This window comes from Cydia strobilella, chromosome 1 (genome assembly GCF_947568885.1).
Source record: "Cydia strobilella chromosome 1, ilCydStro3.1, whole genome shotgun sequence".
Classification (NCBI taxonomy): domain Eukaryota; kingdom Metazoa; phylum Arthropoda; class Insecta; order Lepidoptera; family Tortricidae; genus Cydia; species Cydia strobilella.
Genome location: NC_086041.1, coordinates 35,061,951 through 35,081,412, shown reverse-complemented (window position 1 = coordinate 35,081,412; position 19,462 = coordinate 35,061,951). Strand labels below are relative to the sequence as shown.

At 39.6% G+C, this 19,462-nt stretch overlaps 1 protein-coding gene and 1 long non-coding RNA gene across 4 annotated transcripts in view; one reads left to right on the top strand and one right to left on the bottom strand.

The window, feature by feature from the left end:
* LOC134745227 (CUGBP Elav-like family member 4) overlaps nt 1–6,882 on the top strand; it is a 329,485-nt gene extending 322,603 nt beyond the window's left edge. For all 3 annotated transcript variants that reach the window (XM_063679225.1, XM_063679232.1, XM_063679238.1), the window contains exon 12: nt 140–6,882. The gene's annotated coding sequence lies outside the window, so the exon portion shown is untranslated. The remainder of the gene's footprint in view (nt 1–139) is intronic.
* Nucleotides 1–7,531, bottom strand: part of LOC134745394 (uncharacterized) — a 214,409-nt gene extending 206,878 nt beyond the window's left edge. Inside the window, exon 1 of the long non-coding RNA XR_010128166.1 lies at nt 7,500–7,531. This is a non-coding gene — a long non-coding RNA (uncharacterized LOC134745394). The remainder of the gene's footprint in view (nt 1–7,499) is intronic.
* Between the last annotated feature and the right edge of the window lie 11,931 nt (nt 7,532–19,462).

Below are 19,462 nucleotides of genomic sequence, written 5' to 3'. Positions count from 1 at the left end.
AGCTATTCACGTCCTGGCTGTTCCACGCTCCGCTCGAGGACTCACTCAGGTCGTACATGTAAATATATCGCACTAAGAGTGTTGGATATGTTAGCGTGCTGCGGTTGCGTCGTGTTACAGCGTGTGTTGCTTGTTGCAGGAGTCTGGCAGCGCGCGCCCCGCGCCCGCAGCGGGCATCATCATGTATTATCAACAATTCCAAGGAATTTATTAATACATCTTTATTGTATAGTAAATATCATTACCTACATACTTACCTAAAGATTATGCGAGCCCACTCGGCGAGTATACTAAATTAGTTAAAAGTAATTTATTAAATCAGCGCGTAGGAATGCTTCATTCTTATCATTATCGATTAATCATTAAATTACTCTATTATATTATTATTATATATACAATTTATTAACTTTGATTAAATTATTATTATTATAAAATGACACGTTATAAAAATTTTGTCATTCGTAATCATACTTCTACTTCTAAGTACTTAACGTTTAACTGAAACTTTTAACATAAATTTATTATACTAGTTATTTGCTTGAACTAAGCCAAACTGAATTTATTAAGTAAGTTGAAAATGTAAGAAAAAAGTGTATTTTAATTATTGTATATTGCAACAAGACGTAGACCGGGACGCGCCCCGCGGCCTCGCGCGGCGGCCGGGCCCGGCCTCTGGCCTCGCCGTCCGGCCCCTCGGCCCCGCCCCGGCCTCGCCTAGCCCGCCCGGTCCCCGCAGCCCCGGCCGAGGCCGCAGCGCCCGTCCCGGACACATCGCGGACACTGTTGTCTCCCTCCGCCGAACTGATCGCATTAATGTAAGTGCTCGGTATAGATCACTATTGGAGTATATATGTCCTATATTTTGTTAAATTTTATTATGTGTGTGTCTGATAAGCTAATACGCTGGGGTACCACACGGCAGTCCTCTTGTGTAACATAACCAGTCCCACTCCAATGATCTGTACTTTCATGATGCATCGCGCGGCGAGAGCGTCCCGTCCCGCATCGGCCGATAGCGCCCGACGCCCGGTACGCCACGGACAATACGCGATGACTCGTATCGGTGCGACGCAACTCTGTCCATGGTACGCCCAGCTCCTCACAAACTACTTGTTAGTGAACGTAATCTAATGGCGATGTTGTTGACAAAAATTAAATGTTTGTATTTAACGCTGTGTACAAATCAAAGTGCACTTCAACATAAGACCGAATACTTAGGCCTTCGTTTCAAAAGATCGTGTTATTATGTGTTGTAAATTCCAAATGGGCTGTGATATAAAAAGTATAATCAACATAATGGACTGTACTCACGCCGTTCGTGTCTGTATGTGACGCGTCTCGCCGCCGCTCGCCGCTGGCCGTGTGGCCTCCGCCGCTACTGGCCGGCGCGAACGCGCGGCACGCACGCGATGTCAATTCTCAACGAGCGTGCTTCCCCGTCTTTATTTCGTATGTGTCTATACAAATATATACATAATACTATTCGTGTTAAGGTGTTTAATACAATAAATGTGAGGACTGCGTCCGGGAGCCAACAGTGGGAGGTGCGCGAGCTAACAGGTTACAAAACTAGTGTAATTTCTACAGACAAAAATAGATTCATAATCAAAAAGGTACCAATATAAATATTATAATGATACTGAGATACCTTAGATTATATTGTGTGCGCGCGGGCGGACTAAGTGCCGGTGTGGCGGCACAGCGCCGACGCGGCCTAGAGCCGAGGGCCGGACTCGGTCGGCTAGCGGCTCGGTGCGCTGCGCCCGGCCCGTCCTGCCCGTCCGGCCCGCCCGGCCCGGGAGCGCCCGCCGTCGTCTGCCGCGCTATAGTCAAATATTACACTCACCACAAGACATAGAATTTTATATTTACACAAATAATTATATTATATTGATATAGTATTGTAGTTTTAGGCGTTTATGATTTGTAAGTAAGCGGTGTGTATAAAAACAACATGAATTTGTGTACCGACGTTTCGAGTGTATCTAGTTATTTTTCCTGAAACTTGAGTGCAATATGTTGTTGAGCTTTTTAAATTGTTTTATAGCGTTGTTTTCGTTCACGTCGCATTTTTTTCTAATTTGTAGTGTTTTCGTTGAATTATGTTGTTTATCGACGTGGTCTAGTTTCGTGCCGACTTGTGAGTCGGCCTCTGGGCCTCCGGTCTGTTCGGGCCTCAGGGCCGGCCGTCGGCCGAGTGAGTGCGGCGCGACGAGCGACGGCCCTCGCGCTATTAGGATACCAGTAATCGATGCCAAACCGGAACACGTATACTTAGTATATCGACTATCGATAAATATCACCTCGTGCGTAATGTAGGAGTAATGCCCCCGGGGCGGCCCGAGCCCCCCGGGCTATTAATAATATTGTACTTATATCTTTATACTGATTAAAATTAAATCCCTAAAGATATATTGCGGTAACGCTAACGTTTGTAATAGATTAATGAACCTCTCTGAATGTATAAAACGATCGCCCATAAAAGTGATTCTAGGATACAGGGTATGCTTTGCAATTATTTAAATGTATCTAAATGTTTTCATGTAGGCAGGTTTTGCCGAACTCTGAACTAGACTGCGATGCTTCGGCCAGCCCGCTCTCGGGTCCACTAGCCGCGACTTTTTATATTGTCATCAACATCATAGTCACCGGAACCACCTCATCTCATCCCATCGCGGCCGCGCCGGGAGGGTGCCGTAGTTGCGTGAAGGTTGGCGACGTCGGTCGGACGTTTTATTATAAGTCACCGACTGAACTTTTCTATCACCGTGACTATCCACAGGGGCTTGCTTTCCATGCAGACTACTCTCAACTTCATGGAAAGCTTGGTACTGTAGTCTGTACAGTCCTGTAGACAATATTCAAACGTTTTGTAAAACGTGCAGAGAGTACGAGGCGAGAAAATAAACTGTTTAATTTATGAACTGACTAGATAAAACAAAAATCTTTAAATAAAATAATTGAACGAGCGTATCGCGTACCTATATTTATTTTAAATGCCTCCCGATGTTTCATTCACCCTCTTTGGCCACGAGCGATGGCAATAAAGAGCTGAAAACGAAACTCACAGGTAGCATTTATACGTCATTATGACGTCCGTTACGTCATTATGACGCATAAATGACGTCATTTGTACGTCGCTGACGTCACTTTGCTACCTGGGAGCTTAAGAAAGTATTAAAAGTCAATATAAGCTATCCATTTCATTTTAATTGTTGTTAACCCACAGACAATATTAGATAAAACGTCAATCATTAGATATTAACTTCGTAGTTTGCACGGAAAGCCCCCTGTTCGAAGGTATAGATCGGACGTGAGCCCCTCTCGGGTGATTCTTGCGCTTCGCCTTTTATTTTACTAGTAACTGGCCGGACACTTCATTCCAAATAACCGCCTTGCGTTCTAACGTATCCTCATTCACTTGTCATCTCATACTTCTGAAGACGGTAAACCGCGATACCAGAAATCTGCAACATCAAGCGCATCGAACCGTCTTTCGGAAACCTAACGGCAACTTAGTATTACAAAATCGAATTTCTTAACTATTTAACTCCTAAAATTTTTATAGAATATTTATAACGTTCGCATGTTTAAATTGGTCGTAGCGCTCGCGTAGTATGGAACATAAGAAGGCAGTACCGAAGAGGTACGTAGGGACGGTCGCCAGGCCGCTGGCCTGGCGACGCGCGATATCGCTGGTCCCTGTTCGACGCTAGTTATTAAGATGAATGCCAATATTTTAATCAGAAAATTAAAAAAAAAAAACAAACGTTAGAATTTGGAATAATTAATCATATTATTATATATCTATTTATATAATAAAATATGGAGAGAGGCGCATAGTGCTTTTATGAATTGTAGATCCTAGAAAAAAAACAATCTAGTCATATCTCTTTACTTTATTTATTTTTTCTATCGCTTAGCATAGTTTAGCTTCAAGCACTCTTTTTTGTTGAACTATTTATTTTAATTTATACTTATTCTAGTGCTTTCTCTCGTGCCATTTCGTTTTACTATTAATTATCCTAGTTAATTAAGCATACTATTTCCTACAGATAATGTCTACCCAATTGTACCGAAACCGGCTATGTTGTAACAATAATAAGTTTATTGTATTCATGTTTTAATAAGTTATCCAGAATACTGTTTTATTATAGATCATTTCATCCATAGTTTAGATACGTTAAGATTAAGGTGAATTGAGATTATTTATGGTATTGTACGGTAAGGAGGAGTGGAAATGGTGTAACCGTTTGGTTAAATTAGAAGTTTAAAGTTACCTTAGCGAGTTAAAGACGAGTGAGTATTTAGACGAAGTAACTTCTATATAGACGTTTTACTATCGAATGTAAGAGCAGATCGGCAAACGCGACGCGGAGTACCAAGAAGATATAAAACCTAGGTATGTACTTAAAAAAAGTATTCCCGGTCTTTCCTGGGTGTCAATCGTTGATAGAAACCGCCAATCGAAAGTGCAATAATGTATGGAAATGATCACGTAACTCTTCGTTGGACCTGTCGTCCCGATACATTTTGCCTTTTCGGGCGTTTGTAATCTTGGATAGGCCCCCTGTAGTCCTTCAAAAGTGAACGGGAGGCAGCTAATCATGCCAGAAACAGATCGTAAGACCACCCTATTACAATTTCTATCTGGGCTGCTCTTTCAGAACTGAAAACAGGTCATTTGTAAACCTTTAAATATTCGTCACCAACAAAGAATACTAATTAGCCATCTTCAGCTATCTATTGCATTGGCAGGTCTTCTACAAATGGTCAGTAAAGTGTTACTCTTTGTACTCAAGAGACCCGCACCGCGACTGCCCCAATAACAGACTAAAGAAAGCAGTAGAACAAAATCGCGCCGTCCGTAAAATATTCCTTTCCTAGTCCAGAACGCTTGCAGCCGTGGAAATTGACTACATAGCCTTCGGTATGCGTCAGCCTTCAAACTCGATGTGTACATAATAATGACGTCATATCTAATTTAGGAGCTTACTAGCCTTTTGCCCCGGAATCCCGGGCGGGTGACAGGGTGACGTTGTGTAAATGCTAAGTCGAGATCATAATCATTAACCGTTTTAGAACGCGCGCATTTTTACACGGGCGACATCACACATTTAGGTGTTTCGATGTACAGATTTTTGGATGAGAAATTGCTTTAGGATTTTAATTTCGGTCGCCCATTATCTAAAGTAGCGTGGACATGCACTGTTCTGGATAACTTATGTTGGAATAGTTTAAGAATAACCAACCAAACCTACTCTTGATCGCTTGCGCGATATCGAATCGAAATGAAAGGAAACGGTGGATTCGATTCCTTCACCGCGGCTCCGTGATTGTTTGACACCCGGATTTGACTCCAATTCTTGCCGCTTCAGACAACAGGTAGCAAAGTGACGTCAACGACGTCATAATGACGTAATAATGACGTCATTATAAAGTCATAATGACGTCTCATGCTACCTGGGAAGTGTACGATCCGAAGTCCCGGTGAAGGCCCGGAATAGGAAACAGACTAGCTGTTTACATATAGCTTAGCATTGAGATGCCTGTTAAGGTATCTGTGATATACGCTTGAAACGATCGTCCATTGAACCTACTCTATGTATCTACCTATTTATGAAAATGACACTTCCTAACGTTTCGTTCACTGAATGACCGACTTGATCTGTGTAAGAGTCAGTAAATGTACGGCTCGTCAGATACCCGCTTGTACCTCATGGCTGTCGAAAGAATTTTAATTTTAATGTTGATATCATATCGATACCTACTTGTTATATGTATTTTAATATAAGATTTGGTAGGCAATGGTCGTTCAGTACACGCTTTACCGGTTACTTACCAAAGATTCACCAAAACTAAATGTAAGTGGAATTGTGACTCGAACCAAAGTTGAGCATTCCTATAATGTGACATAAATAGAAGATACAGTTACCTCACTTTCGCATAGATTTTTTAGATGCGAGTTCTCTTTGTTAAGGCACAAATGAAATTGAAGCACAAATTGACGGGACGAGGGCTCGCTGCTAAAATAAGCTATAACAAAGTGCCCTGAACTGATTGACAATAAAACCGATCTTAAACGTGAAAAACAATGGTCAGTTTTATTGACAGCTAGTAGTATGGCTCGCTTACTACAACTCCTCGCACTCGCGCGGTCAATATTAGTGCTCAAAAACATCTATACAAACTTTTCATGACAATAAGGTCGTGTGTAGATATTACTGAGATATCTGCCTCACAATGTGAAGTTCCAGGAGCGCAGAAGTAGCGAGGAGCAATAGTACTGCGAGCCATGGTCAAAAGACCGCCATGTAGGCCGCCTGCCGCTCACGCGCGCGGCGGGCAGATACAGAGCATTTGATAACCCAGGTAGCAAAGTGACGTCAGCGACGTCTTAATGACGAAACAATGACGTCATCACGACGTCATAAAGACGTCGCTGACGTCATAATGACGTATAAATGCTACCTGGGAACTAGCTATTGAAAATGTTTATTCTCATATATTGTTATAGTTCGCCAAAGATTGTAAAATAAGAGAGTTATGATCACTTTTTTGGAGCGTCGCTAGTTAAATTGTTCTTTTTAAATTAATTAATTTATACATTATTGATAGTTTTTAATGAAACTTTTAAACAGTACTTAGCTAATGACGGACTGCGTTCATAGAAACGCACTAGGGAAATAAATACAATAATAATTCGCCTACTTTGCATGTCTTATTTAGTTAATGAACGTTTTAACCTTATATCGAGTTATTAATATGTATATTGCTGAAATATTTCAAAACTAAATTACTATTCAATTATTTATTATTATACACTTATTACGTTTAGTATGCTAGAAATATGATGAAGGATAATAAATAATTTTAATTATATTAGGACAGTGTTTTATTTCCATCGTCAAAGATTCAAAAAACAACCTATGGGCCAATTTTTTTAGGGTTCCGTACCCAAAGGGTAAAAACGGGACCCTATTACTAAGACCACTGTCCGTCTGTCTGTCATCAGTCTGTATCTCATGAACCGTGATAGCTAGACAGTTTAAATTTTCACAGATGTATACCTGTTGCCGCTATAACAAACAAATACTAAAAATTAAATTTTGTACCGAACCCTCGGTGAGCGAGGCCGACTCGCACTTGTCCGGTTTTTAACCGACTTCAATTTCATAGAAAGAGGAGGTTCTGTATTCGGTTGTGGTGTTTTTTTTTATGTATTACTCCGACACCCGTGGTTCGATTTGAGTAATTCTTTTTTGTTCGAAAGAAGGTACTTTCAAGGTGGTCCCACATTAATCTGGTGCTGTTCTGATGTGATGGGATCCATGAGAAATTGAGGATTGATTGGATATCGGTGTTCTCTAAAGTCTATTTTTTTTTATACCACGTCGGTGGCAATCAAGCATACGGCCCGCCTGATGGTAAGCAGTTACCGTAGCCTATGGACGCCTGCAACACCGGAGATATTACACGCGCGTTGCCGACCCTAACACTCCTCTCCCTCGTTGAGCTCTGGCAACCTTAAGGTGACTGTCCGTTTGTAACTGCCGCTGCACTGCAGTTGCGACGTTACGCGGTGCCGCATTACTGTAGCAGCACGACTGCGGCTGTTGCGGCGTGCAGTCGCGACAGCGTTCGTTGATGGCTTGTCAATGTCAAGTCATATAATGTCAGACGTACAAATAAAATACTAATTTACTTTTGTATTTTTACGTGAAGAAGCGAGTGACGATAATGCTACATGCTACATGAAAAAGAAGACCAGTTTGCCTTTCTACAATAGTCAGAGTCCGACGAAGGCAGCTACGCAATATTAATAAAAAATCTGATATTTAATGGTGATCCTTTATTCAGATAATTCAACATTGAATGAGACTTAATAATTGACGAAATACAATCAAATTACTCAAATAAAATTAATGCAGAGGAAAAATTATTCTTAACATTAAGGTAAGTTCACAATGTGAAATTTTCTTCCCCATCCTCTTGCCTAAATGCGTGACCACCGCACACAGCAATCCGACGGAAACGGGACTCATGGAGTTCGTGATATATACGGGGGGAGTGCGCACTTGATCCACCTGCATCACGTATAGGTACTCGGCCGTCAGAAAAGTGCGGCTGGATTTAGAAGTCTGTAATAAACGTCCCCTCAAAACCATGCCAGGTAGGCTCTTTTAGCAGGCCTTTTATTGATTTCTGCAAAGTGATTCGTGGGTTCTGGAGATGACGATGCGACACGTAAGAATAAAATTATCCAATGGTGGGCAGGCAGTCGTTCGGTGTTAGCAAAATATTACAGATTTATCTTTCTAAGTACCATATTAAGCCAATTTTACTTTCCTTAGGTACCAAACAGTGAAGTATGATGAATAAAATAATTTATAATTTACACTTCATATTGTCCAGTTGCAGGTGTGAATGGGCGACGGCACTCTATGATATGACCGCACCATCCATATAAAACTTGACGGGCGAGACAAGAAATCCTTTATGAAGAAAGATATTTCCCTCGCCTTGGCCGATAGAAAGAACTTTTAATAAATTAATTTGAATAATAAATGGTTTCCTCGTGTTGGTGTGAAGAATTACGTGTTGCACTGTAACACAGTTTGTTTAACCCTCATGCCTTGAGACCTCCGCAACTGTCAATATTCTAAATTTTAAACCATTCGCTTCTCTCGTGGTTCAATTTTGTATCGTTTCGTATGTTTGGATATCAATATGTTACCATGAGGTATTAAATAACATCTTTGCCCCTTGTAATAAAAATAAATGATTGCTTCTTTTATTTAGCTCAGGAATGGCTTTGCAATGACAAAATGAGAAATTGTCACCATAAACGACATTATATAATATGATATATTACAATACAATTACAGTTGCCAGGAATATTCGGCAACTATTCGGTATTTGGCCACTTTGCCGGATATTCGGTATTCTATTTGCCTCTCTATCGCTCGTGCCCTGTCGAGCTTATAGCTATCCTCGCAAAACTACGAAAAAATAAAAGAACAGTTTATTTAATGAATCTATAAATAATATCGTCGTATTATTTGAATCCCTAAATCAATAATCTCAAAATACGCTAAATTTGTGAAAGCTGATTCCACAAATCTGCCTTAAGTTATATACCTTAGTTTTATTGGATGTATATAATGTACAAATTTCTAGAGAAGGCGGAGAATGTAAAGTTATAGCAAGAATAGTGCCTGGGCGTGGGCATAGATTTAATAATAAACTATACAATTATTTTCTGGATCAACAAGAGTAGAACCTAAATCAACTTCAACTGAATGCTACTAAACAAAGCCCTCAATGTCAACCTTACGTGCAGAACATGTTGAACATATAATGTATACACTTTTTTGGGAAACAGGTTTTTCGTAAATTAATAAAAAAGTAAAAAATAAGACATGTTTTATTTTTCACAACTCTTTATTAACTTTAGTTTTGTCCGCCATGACCGTGATATCAGCAGCTTGAGCCTTGAACTGCAACTTGTAGGTACCTGGAAATTAGAAATTATCTTTTCAGTTTCATGTCGTATTTTGAATATAACTATGTATTTTTGTATGTATATGATTTATTGCTTGCAAGATGGTTATAAGTTACATATATGTATGTCTGTTTGTTGAATTTAACTTCAAATCAGTAAAACGGAGCTAGTAGCGGACAAGCTGTGTTAAACGGTTTGTCTTTAGATATTCTGGCCACATCATCACAGAAAATAAATAGGTAATAGTGACCCGACCACCAAAATGGACTTTTAAATATTCGTAGTAAAATAATATTAATTTTATACTTACATCGACGTGATCCTCACAGCAATATTGTGTGTAACACTTGAAGTATTCCATTCCACATTTTCATGACAACACTGTCTTTCACGTAGGTCTTCGCGGACTATAATTTGTGTAAATCATTCCCACAAGTGGAAACATGGTTTTTGATATATTAAGCAATCAAAATCTACTGTTTAGGTATTAAAAATTATAAATCAAATCGTAAGAAACTAGCGGTTTAACTGAATTTTTATATTATGACAATTGATGACAATGACATCTTTGACAATTACGTGGGTGACGGATTTATTTACTATGGTTCGATAACTTTTACTATACGATGACATTATTATATTCAGCCTCGCGAGAAGGTCAAACTAAGGTCATCAGTATATTTGTTGAAATATCTTCAATCCTCGATTATTATATCGCAGCAAATGTCGGAAACTGTTTAAAAACCTAATATCTCGAAATGGTTTTCGAAATAGAACATTAAAAAAAAATGAACAATCCTAATTAGAGATTGGATTTTGCAAGTAGTGAGTGAGAAGTGCGACTGTGTGCACGTTTTCCCCCGCAAAAAATGGCAGAACGATTTGTACGGTAAGATATCGCTTGGGCTCCTCCCTTCCGACGTGTCGGAAGCCGGTGTTGCTCGAAGGGTTTGCCAGACTATAGTTAACTTCCGAATTTGACACTCTCTTTTTCGGACCTATCATTCTAGTTTCCTAACTGGCTCTGTGATACTCGTATGGCTCAATATAGATTAGCAAAAAAGTTTACAGTAATACTACAGTCGCCATCAGATATGTCGGAGCGACCGAGGTGCTAAATATATCTGAACATGCACTCTAGCGCCTTGACAATAAAGGCGTGTTCAGATATTTGTGAGCTCCTTGGCCGCCCCGATATATCTGCGATATATGGCGACGGTACCATCGGGGTTGTTTATCCGTGGGTGTAATAACTCCTTAGAACGTAGTGGTTATATCCTCTTTGCTTAAAACTACTAATATCTGTGATCAAAGACAATTCAGTGCAGGTGACAGATTTGACGTGCGGTCTGTAGCCGCAGTTGCAATAATACACCAAATACGCAAAAATGGCCATGCTACGTGCAGTCGGTCTTGTCATTCATTTTACTATGGAAATTGACAATAACACCGACGTGTCGGAGCAGTAGTGCAGCTGCGGTCGGGAAAACGTTAAAATCACCATATTACGTGCAGTCGATATCGTCATTCATTTTACTATGGAAATTGACAATAACACCGACGCGTTCAGGCCGCTGCAGTAGTGTCGGAGCAGTAACGCAGCTGCGGTTGAAAATGGACAGTCACCTTTACTTACCGGCAGGAACACAACACTATGAGTAGGGTCTAGTATTATTTGGCTGCGGTTTTCTGTAAGGTGGAGGTACTTCCCCAGTTGGGCTCTGCTCTAGATCTGGAATGACATCCGCTGTCCTGTGCCCTACCACACAAAGCGAGATGTCATTCAGTGCCCATACCTCTCTTTTGGACGTAGTTTAAGGACATATCCGGGTCCGAACGCAGTTTAAGGACATACCCGGGTCCAAAGTAACTCAAGCATTTCCTCCCGAAAACCACTAATTTGATGTAGTGCAACTGTAGCCTTATCACAAGTTTGACACTACATATTCGCTAACATCTTCGTAACTTTTCTATACATCTCGCTCGCACTAATAGGATGCCAGTACGAGCGAGATGCATAGAAAGTAAGTTACGCTAAAACAGTTGCAACAGTAAGTAATTGCTAAAATGCAGAGAGGAAAGTCGCCTGGCCACGACGGCCTCAGCATCGAAGTCATCGAACACTAAGTATGCCGGGGAGCTCATCTACCGAGGGTATTACTCGCCTTGTTTTTCAATCTTTGTCTTTGTCACTCCTATCTACCTGAGCAGCTAAAGGACCATTGTAGTTCCGATTGTGAAGAACAGGACGGGTGACCTTTCGGACAAAACTAATTATCGACCTATCTCGCTATCGCCACGATCGCGGCTAAGGTACTCGATAGATAGACTCGCTTTTAGAAAAGCACCTTAGTATCCATGGCCCTCAGTTCGGGTTTTGGGCTGGGTTGTCTACGGAAAGTGCTATATCATGCCCTCCCATCCCGAAGGCCTTATAATTATTTTCAAATCGATATCAATAGATGGCGCCAACTGTCACGATCGACCATTACGAAATTTTTATCCTACGGATTAAGACTTAATTAATGGTATTTAAAGTGCCATTAATTCAAAACATTATAAATTAAATACAAACATCAATAAAAGCACGAATTCAATGCATTATTTTAGAAAGTTATAAATCACAACTATATTGCGATCGTCTTCGACGTAAACACACATAAGTAACAGCACGCGACAGTTTTTGGGCTTTTCAAATATTATTGAATATTGTCACTAGATGGAGCCGACCTGCGCACTGAGAAACGCGGGTCGAGATTTTGTTTGAGTGTGCGTGCGGCGACCATCAAGATACAAGTCGCGCACAAACAGATAAAACTAGTAGTTTCTGTTCGTTGTTGTGTTTTGTTTTATTTGTTACCTACTTAAGTAACTAAAGAAAAAGAACATGAAAAGAACGCTAAAGTTACTGTCAGTCAAGTCAGTGTCAAACTTTTCAAGTTGAAATAAATGTCAATCGTGCGGGGAAATCCCGAACTCGAACAATTTTCTCCTCTATCCGGTTAGCACATTTTAAGTCTTGCTAGACGGTCGCCGATAGGCCCTTCGGACCGCGTGGCCTTGGTATGGAGTTCGTCTGGACAGACCGTGTAGACGGTTGTCACAGTTGTTTCCAACAAAATTTCATACAAACATTACCAAGGTCAGACGGTCTGAAGGCTTGTCAGCGACCGTCTAGCATACGCTTTATTCGCTCTCAAGCAAACTAGGGTCCTCCACACGGATTGTTCACCTTCACGTCTTGTTCCCCGCTTTTTGTCGGTTTTTCGGCCCGCGTAAAAGGAAACGCGAAGCGCGAACTTGCAAGATTATCACATTAAGCTCCCTCCAACCTATGTGCGTGAATCGCGGCGCGACCAAAGCCGCAATGCACCAAGGTCGCGGTGCGGTAGTGTGTTACGGTTTACGGCTAGAGTCTGTGCGGAAAGAGAAGAGTCGTGGAATGTATGGAAATACATTCCATGACTCTTCTCTTTCCGAACAGACCCTATTCGATGTGTGAAAAATTATTCGCCCACCATAAACCTAAAGGTAATCCAGACTACACGATTCGCGCACGAGTGTGGAGGACCCATACAAATTTACGGTTGGGAATTCAAAAAAATGTAACTGTAACAAGGACAAACAATAATAACGCTTTCTCTGCTACTCCTACTGAAAGTTCGATAAGAACATCTCATTCGGTCAAATGGGGGCGGGGCCATTTCCTCTCTATATTATTTTATTATTGTACCTCTATGACTTTAGCGTCCTTTTCTTTGTATGGAATAGTTCTTTGTTCTTTTACACGTCTTATTTTTCTTTAGTTGTTTGTTGTTGTGTTTTGTTTAAATTGTTTACTACCAGTTTCATTACGAGAACGTGAAAATGTTAGAAGCAGATAACGAACGGACGATACTGGATTACCTGAACGAGGACTGCTGGCGCGTCGTGCTGCGCTATGTGCCCGTTCAGGACATTATACGAAGCGAGACCGTCAGCCGCCAGTGGCAGCGAATGGTGCTGTTGTATTTAGAAGGGATCCGGTTTAGCTTTCAATCATTAGAGGAGCGTAGTCGAGCTAGCCCTACAAGAGTCTGTGGTTTTACTTTGCCAGATTCAAGGTACGAATCATTCGAACGTTGGACTACCAAACTAGGCTCTAGGGTTGCGGCTACTTACTGCATGAATGAAGATAATTTAAAAACTGTTAGAGAGAACTGCCCTAATCTTGAATTTCTAACGTGTTTCAAGTTTAACAAAACCAAATCGGAAGCTGATAAAAACCATCCGCACGATTCGAATGAAGATTTCAAGAAATTGAAACGACTTTGCTTTGATACATGTCACAATATCTCAGACCACTTTGTCAGCCAGACAATATCGGACAATGCATTAGAAGCATTTGAATTTTATGTTGATTCGTGTGGCATTGTCACTGGCCAATGGTTGATTTCTGCAAACTTATCAAAGATGAAGACACTAATCTTCGATTCATGCTGTGGTTTGCAAGCTTCTCACTTAGTTTCATCTGTCAACCAACTTACTGAGCTGACACGACTTGAACTAATTTCTGTTCCTGTAGAAATAGCAGAGGAAATTCAATTAGTGTTGGACAAGATGCCCAAATTAGAATGGCTAGAAATACACAGCAATGCTACATTTACCGATCAGTGTTATTTAAAAAACTATGAGCCTATCTGTCGACTCAGTCACTTGCGCAATCTGAGTATAGACCTCAAAGTAACAGACGTTGCTGTGGCAGCCATAACCGAGTGTTGTACGAAGTTAGTGAGACTCGTGCTGTGGTCCTGTGTTGCCCTTAACTCTCAGGGCTTGAAGTTTATCTGTCAAAATGCAGGAGCGCGCCTCACTGAACTTGGGCTATATTTTTACCGCGTACTAACAGATAATGATTTGGCGCATTGTGTCCGCTGGTGCCCAAAGCTCACACATCTGACTTTGGGTTGGCTATGTACGAATTGTGGGACAAGCCCAGCTCTGCCAGACCGGATGTCAGCTGCGAGGCATGAAGTGAGGCCTGGGAATGTTCTGTGTGTTATCCTCATTGAATCCAGGATTGGTGACAACATTGACGAAGAATATGAACGTGTAAAACAGGACTATGAAGATCTAGACATTAACTTAAAATTTGTGAAATGTTACGTAAACGGTTTCAGTTGAAATGAAACCGTTAGAGAAGGTGCAACATAGTTTCACCAAGATACGGAAGAAACTTGAATTTTTAGGGTTTGATACCCAGTTTAAAAACGCCCTAATACTAAGACTTCGCTGTCTGTCTGTCACCAGGCTGCATCTCATAAATAGTGATAGCTAGACAGACAGACAGCCGCTATAACAACAAATACTAAAACAGAATAATATAAATATTTAAGTGGGGCTCCCACACAAACTAAATTTTGTTGCATAATAGTACGGAACCCTTCGTGCGTGAGTCCAACTCGCACTTGGCCGGTTTTATGTTTAATGATTTCAAAATGTTAATTATATGACATGTTAATTTAACTTTATTGATAATTTTTTTTTTATATTATAAAATTATTTTATTTTATTTAACTTTAATTTTATTTTTATTTATTTAAGTTAGTTATAATTATTTTAAATCGAAATTATATAGTGTGATTGTGTGTGTCATTCTGAAATGTATTGTTGTCTGAAAAGGTACTTTGGTGAGACTACTAGAATAGCAATGGGGTTGGCCAATCGAAGTGTTTAGCAGATAGCGCCATGAATTTTACGGCGCTTACGACGTTTTGGTCGCGTGGTACAGCTTGGATTGCGACAATTTCATTGTTTGGTATGTCGGTGATTATAAGTTAAAACCATCTTTCCTATTTTCTGTGATGTTTTCTGATTTCAATCGCTTCTAGTCGTCCACGACTTTGTCTACGTGGAATGATGAGTTCGTTTAACTCGCGCACAGAGGGCTCCGTACAAACTAAATTTTCTCATGTAAGTAGAATCACGACAGACTTGACCAGAAGTATACTAAGCGTAATTTGAAAGAAGGTATTTTTAGTGTATTCTCATAGACATTCCAAGTATACGCAAATGGGCTTAATTAAATTAGATTAATTGCAAATTAAATTAGAAAATGTTTTTAGATAATTAAAAAAAAAGTTTTTACGATAGAGGTGTGATTATATTTTTCCTGTAAAATATTTATGATAATGTTATTATTATGTAAAAATTACATAAGTTTTCGTTGGTAAACTTCGGAGATAAGGGGGGGGAATGGTATTTTCCTTCATCTTTTTTTTTTCACTTTGAAAAACAAATAAAAAATGTTCAAATCCCACTCGTAATCTTATAATTGACTTTGACTTATAATTTCAGCCTTGGACTATTCGCCGCGGCGGTTTACTATGAATCTTTCCATATAATAAAATATTGCGTACTCTTATGACAAACAGTTTGGTGCATCCGACCCAGTGACTGGGGATGGTCACTTAACTGTGCTGTGCCTACACGATAACTACGACATTTTATCTTCTCTTTGCTCTTAGTGACTAAGGTTATACTAAACTATATAGTTGTGAACATATGTGACGATTTCAACCAAAAGGTACCACATTGTTGCTTGTCGATAAGGTTGATTTCTAATTGAAGCTATATGGAAATAGCGCCTTACTGATAAGCGACAATAAGTACCCTTTTGGGTTGAAAATGGCACATATGGGAAAGGAATGTAAGGAAATATTTGTCCTTAATTACTGAATAAAGATATTTGTATTGTATTTATTTGAGTATTTTCCCACGTAATTTATTCACGTTGTTTAAAAACAGAACTAATAGACGCAATAAACCCACCGCATTTACCCTGGTCAACTATATTTTAATCATTAATTGTATTTTTTAATTTTAATGGAGGTTTAATATTAGATATAGTAATTTAAGAATATTTGTACGCCATTAAGGATTGGAAACAATATTATGTAACATCAATTTATACCCTTTTTTACACAAATAAACTATTCTATTCATACCACCATTTCTTTATGAACCACAATGTTCGTCAGAGGAATTTAGAAGAAATCTACAAAATGTCTTCAGGGGCCCATTTCTCCAACGATATTAGACTAATATTATTAGTGTGTTGCTATGGAAACCCATACGATTTGACAGTTCGTGGACTAATAATAATAAAGGGCCCTCCACACTCGTGCGCGAATCGCAGCGCAAAGCCGCGAATGCGAGTGTAGAGTCTAGTTCGCTAATCAGCGAAATCGTCTCCACACGCGTTCGCGGCTTCGCGCCGCGTAGTCTGAAGCGCACTTAATACCTTTCGAGAAAAGGGGCCCCAGTTGCATGTTGGGATGGGTTGCAGTCTGCATGATTCTTTCCATATGGATTGCAGAGGATTAAACAATTTCATATTGGTTAGAGAATCAAATTTCCTTGATTTGCGAGGCACGTTTTTTCCTTAGACTGTAATCCATCCCATCCATCTAATACGGAGTTATAAAAATCTTTTTAATACAGTTGCTCAAAAAGTGCTACTTTTCGTGGCTGTTTAGCGTGCGGAAAGTTGGTTTTCGCGAACTAGTGCTTTTTACTTTTCCAATTTTTTTAAATTTTTACTTGTTCCAATTCATGACTACGTTTTGATGAGTGTTAATATTAGTTTCCTTTAAACGTCGTAATCAACACTAAAAACCTACTGTTAATGTAAGAATACGAAAAATATGCATATTTCATGTTTTATTACTTACCTCTTCATCATTATAAGTATTATAACACGTTTATTTTTTAATGTTGAAAAACCGTTCTTAATAAGTTGTCTGAATGGAACGGAACGCGTGTCAAAGAAGAGGCGTATTTTCTTACTGCAAGAATGTTTTAAATTTTCAAAGGCAACATTCGATTGTTTTTTATAAATGTACGATACACAAATAATCGTAATTAACGATATTTGGGTAATAATAGTACAATGTTTTATATTTACAATTGTTTCTGTCTGATAGAACATGCATTTAAAAAAAAAACTTTCATTGAAGTGGGTTCAATAATAATAACACCCAGCTAAAAAAACACCCCTTCATAATGTCAATGATGTCACAGAATTAATAATATAAAAGTTTCGAATTCCTTACTTGTTGTTTTTCTTATTTTTTCGCAACTGTATTCAAAAAACGTCGTTCGATACACGTGCGCGGAAATGTCATTCTTCACTCGTCCCGAGTCTTGCCACTCGCCTACGGCTCGTGGCAAGATATCTCGGTACTCGTGGAGTAATGACATACTTTCCGCACTAAATGTACTATTGTTATAACCAAAGATAGATATAACTCCGTAATTGATGGATACATTCTAAGAAAAAAACGTGCCTCGAAAATCACGAAAATTTTATTCTCGATCAGATGGCGCCACTACCTTTGGGCTACTCTCGTATAGAGGGCGTTGATGGTTTCGTTTGTTATTTAACAATTTTAACACATATCAGTGAAGAACATGGGTCAAAATCATAAAAAAATAATTATGCAAATAAAAAAAAATCATTTAAAATACACTTTATCGTATTTTTATACATCTTCAATTTTAGTTTTAATCATGTGTCGATAGATGGCAGTGAATTTACTGTGGTTACAAAGTTTACTATGACAGTACCACTCTATCCTATTATATCCTCTTTGGGTTTAGTGAATGTTGAAAATCCAATTATGATTTATAACAATTTCGCTATTTATTATTTGTTCTTTATTAATAAGTGACATAACTTAAATTTGTACTCAACTTTAACAGAATAAAAAAATTCAACTTAAAAACACAGACAGGTCCTCATACTTCTCCCCAATCTCTTCAAATTCCTCCATACCAATGCTACGTTGGTAATCTGGGTTACTCAGATCTGTTTCACTGAGGTCCAGACATAATAAATTTCCCGGACTCACTTCATGCCGAGCAGCTGAGGCACGCGCTGGCAAAGCAGGGGTTAACTGACATGACCCACCAATTGTCAGCGACGTGAGCTCGGGACAGCTGCGGACACAATTTACCACATCATCATCCACTAGGTAACAGAAAAATTGCAGCCCAAGATCAGTGAGGTGGTCTCCTGCATTTCGACAAATCGCCTCCAAACCCTCCGAGCTGAGACACTCACAGTCACCAAACTCCAAGGTTTCCAGCTTCTTGCAACATCGAGTTATGGCTTCCACAGACTTGTTCAATACTTTGAGGTTTATACGCAGATGTTTCAAGTGACGGAGGCGACACAGAGGCTCATAGTTTACTAGATAACATGGATTCGTTCTCCTACGATGGGTGCTTATTTCTAGCCATTCTAATTTAGGCATCTTGTCCAATACTAACTGAATATTCTTTGATATTTTTTTAGGAACATCAATTAGTTCGAGTTTCGTCAGCTCACCAAGTTGGCTGATAGATAAAATTATGTACGGAGCTTGCAGTTTGAGGCACATCTTGAACACGAGGGATTTCAAGTTAGATAAGTTTGCAGAAGTCAAACATTCCCCGGTCATTTCATAACAGTCATTGAATTCTAGTTCTTCTAATGCTTTTTCTGCTATGGACTGGCTGATAAATTGGTCTGAGAGGTCACATGTACTGACACAAAGCTGTTTTACGTACTGCAAGTCTTTGATAAAATTCTTTTTTAATTGTTTTTTTGTGGCTTTGGGTTCTTCAAGGTTGATCAGCGTCAAAGCTTCAACATTGGGACAGTTTTCTGTAATTTTTTTTAAATTCTCATGATTCATGCAGTAGATACCAGCTACTGATTTGCCTAGTTTAGTTGTCCAACTCTCGAAGGATTCGTACATTTGCTTCGGCAAACTAAAATTAATGGCGTTTGAAGGGTCCGCAAAATCAAATACCTCGACTGAAGAAAAACTAAACCGGATCCCTTGCAAGTACACCAGTACTCGCTGCCACCGGCGGCTCACGCGCTCGCTTCTTACAATGTCCTCGACGGGTACATTGGGTAACACGGCGCGC